At 37.7% G+C, this 3,962-nt stretch overlaps 1 long non-coding RNA gene across 1 annotated transcript in view; it reads left to right on the plus strand.

The window, feature by feature from the left end:
• LOC128250545 (uncharacterized) overlaps positions 1-3,962 on the plus strand; it is an 8,951-nt gene that overhangs the window by 3,543 nt on the left and 1,446 nt on the right. Inside the window, exon 2 of the long non-coding RNA XR_008266576.1 lies at positions 1,832-1,936. This is a non-coding gene — a long non-coding RNA (uncharacterized LOC128250545). The remainder of the gene's footprint in view (positions 1-1,831; positions 1,937-3,962) is intronic.

The following is a 3,962-nucleotide window of genomic DNA, read 5'->3' on the forward strand; positions in this document are numbered from 1 at the left end:
TATATATATATATATATATATATATATATATATATATATATATATATATATATATATATATTCATATATATATATGCATATATATGTATATATGTGTGTGTGTATATATACATGTATATATTTGCATACATACACACACACACATCATATATATAGACATATATGTCTATATATAATACACATATATTTATATATATATATATATATATATATATATATATATATATATATATATATTTACATATGTAAGCATATATATGTATTTGTATGTTATCTATATGTACATATATATGTATATATCATATATACATACACACACAGAGACACACACACGTACACACACACACGTACACACACACACGTACACACACACACACACACACACACACACACACACACATATATGTATATGTGTATGTGTATGTATCTATACACTCACACGTATATTCTCAGTGAGACACAGATCTTATTAAAAATATATAAAACCAGTTAATTTGATTTCATTATTTGGAAACAAGTTCGATATATATATATATATATATATATATATATATATACTAATGGTATTTTGTGACCAGTGAGACCAAGAATACTAAACATTGCAACACAGAGCAGTGATTTACTGTGATGTACCGTGATTTATAGTGAGTTACAGTGACTTACTGCAATTTACAGTCAGGAAATGGCATAACATATATGAAACAATATTACACAGGTTAGTCGAAGGCATTCGATAGGGTTGACTATTGGTATCTGGTGGTGGTCCTCCAGGTGGTCAGACTGGGCCCGACTTTCCATGGCTGGATCCATGCTATGTATAGCAGCATTGAATCAGTTGTCCAGGTGAATGATTTCTTCTCGAAGCTGTTCGCAATTGAGCATTTAGTTCACCAGGGTTGCCCCCTGTCGTTGCTTTTGTATGTATTGGCTCTTGAACCACTGCTGCAGAGGTTGGAGGCTGCGGGTGGCAACCCGCGTGATCTATGTTATGGTAGAGGAGCGACGGCGTACACGGATGATGTCACCATCATCATGTCTGATGAAGGGCAGCTACCTCGTGAGAAGACGCCATCGAAAGATATAAAGTGGTGGCAGGGGCAAAAGTTAACCAGGATAAATCAATCAGCTTGTAACTCGACGCCTGGAGAGGCAAATCAAGGCCTCCCAACAGCATTGTAGGACGTTGAATGGAGGGCGTGGTTAAACTGCTCGGAGACTGGATTGGACCAAATCTCCAGATGGAGAAAAACCGGAGCGAGGTCACAGGCAAGGTGACGGCCATAACCCAAACCTGGTCTGGGAGGGCGGAGGTTGTACAGGTGTTTATAGCATCTGTGATAACCTACCGCTTAAGCGTTGTGCCTTGGTCTGGTGTGTGGCTGATCAAGTTGGAATGGCCCCTATTCTGCTTTTTGTGGAAGGGGAAACCCCCACTAGTGAAACACTCCATCTGCTGCCAGAAACCATTAAAGGGTGGGTTAGGGATACCGTGGCTGATGACGTGCAAATAAGCGCTGAGGCTGAGATGTCTCTGGTTCTACCTGGAGAGTGAACAGGTGTGGTCACCGCACGCTAAGTTCCTTTTTCTGCAATTAACATCCCTGTGGGACATAGGCTCGTGGAACAAGTGAAGACCAAGAATGGGTGAATGACAGAGGAAGTGCAGACAAGCACTTACTCTGTTCTCCTGGACAAGTGGTGCTGGCAGTGGGGCTACCACTGTGGGTTTCTATAGTGGGTTGGGAGAGCACAAGTGCTGTTTCTTAATACTCTTAAGTATAATTGTATCTATATAATTATATATATATATTTATGATGAGCTTTTTTTCAGTTTCTGTCTTTCGAATCCACTCACAAGGCTTTGGTCATCTTGAGGCTAAATGAGAGCACACTTGCCCAAAGAGCCATGCAGTGGTATTGGACCCAGCATCAAGTGGTTAGTAAGCAAATTTCATATCACCCATCCACATCTGTGCCTAGGAATAAATGTGCATGTGGCTAATATGATCTGAACTGCACAATGACAGAAAAATGAAGATGAGATGGTCATAACTGGAAGGTCTTTGATAATTTGTGAATTGGCATGGATTGGGTCTCACAGTAAACTACACATTATCATACAGTGATGCAATGTTATGAGTGAGGGATTGTCCATATGTTGGATTGGTAGAACACCTTGTAGGGTTAGCTCTAGCTCTCAGCATTCTGAGTTCAAACCTCACCAAGGCACACTTGCCCTTTGTCTTTTCAAGTAATACTGGATTTACCCATTGTAATGGCAGACAGAAGACTTGCATCAAATCTAGGGGTCCTCCAACCTTGATATATATATATATATATATATATATATATAAATCAAAATAAGCAACAAGGATATTCAAGATTAATGCAGTACGATCGTTTCATGTGACTCCATTTATTTAAACAATATATACATACATATATATACACACACATATATACACACACATATATGTATATGTATATATATATATGGATATATGTATGTATGTGTGAATGTCTGTAGATGTTTGTATGTATATGTACATACATATATAAATAAGTGTGTGTGTATTGTTTATATATATACATATATATAGCTCTATTTGAGAAGGTGAGGATTTGGGAAGGCTCTCACAAATGAAATAACTTTATTGTGTGCTCTGATGTGCTTTTAGGGTTGATAAATAAAGTAATTAGTTGAGAGTAAGGCATTGGTGCTATAGTTACCATGTTGGACAAAATAGCTTGATGGTTCTTTTCTGGCTCTCTGTATTCTGACAGGGCTACATGCAACAGCATTGGGACCAAACTTTATTGGCACCACCTGTGACATTACTGGTACTAAAGTGTATTAGCGCTTGCCTTTCTTTGAATATTCCACACTACACTACAGTGCCATACCAAAATGTACCTCAACATAGTTCAAATAGTGGAATGTTTTATGCCATGTAGAAGAACACTTGTATTCGATTTTGGAAGATTGTTCTTCTGAAAGAATAAAATATGGTTTTAACATTCACAGAGCCATCATATTCCTTGAAAAGATGATCATCCAAAACGTAGGAGGTTTCTTCTTCCTAGAAGAAAGCATAATTCACTTTCTACCAATGCTGACATAGACTACCGTTAGCCCTTTTCTGAATTCTATTATTTTACATCACCACAGCACAGCCATGCAGCACCAAATTAACCATTTCACCCTACGACACTGCACTACACCGACAGAACTATCTTGCCCCATCTTGCCATATCACACAACATCACCCCACACCAATCTTCACTGGAGATTTTCTAACACTATCATTAACCATTTCAATGGTACCTCTGAACTTTTAAAATAAATTTACTCCAAATGAAATTCTTCAAATATTTCTAAATTCCAGTAAATTTATCAGATTTGATGGAGTGGTCATGGACAGAAAGAAAAAGAGATGCTAAAGTATTAGAATGTTATCATGATAGATTATTCTTTCAATATAAGAGATATCTTAGAATATTCTACTGCTATATTCCTTACAGAATAATCTAAATCGATGCTGACAGTTTGTATCTAATTCTTAATCAGAGCTAACCAAAACTCTGTCTCAGACTTGTGTGTTCCTGAAACTAACTGCTTATCTCAGTTAATATATTTAATCTGTTAAAATATCCAAGGAGAAAGCTGACCTCTGTGTCGCGTTTCATGGCTCTGGTGTTGTATCTCTGGTTTCCAACCTCAACACAAGTCTCTTCAATAACCGTATTTGATAACCAAGCTTAGAGTCTTCCGAAAGTGAGCTGACCAGTTAAGTAGGAATGGCTGTGCGGTTAAAGAGCTCTCTTTTTGATCTCATAGCTCTGGGTTCAGTCCCATTGCATGGTACCTTAGGCAAGTGTTTTCTTTTCTAGCCCTGGGCTGACCAATGCTTTGTGAGTGGATTTGGCAGATGGAAACTGTGGAGGCCTATTACATACATATA

This window comes from Octopus bimaculoides, chromosome 22, assembly GCF_001194135.2.
Source record: "Octopus bimaculoides isolate UCB-OBI-ISO-001 chromosome 22, ASM119413v2, whole genome shotgun sequence".
Classification (NCBI taxonomy): Eukaryota; Metazoa; Mollusca; class Cephalopoda; order Octopoda; family Octopodidae; genus Octopus; species Octopus bimaculoides.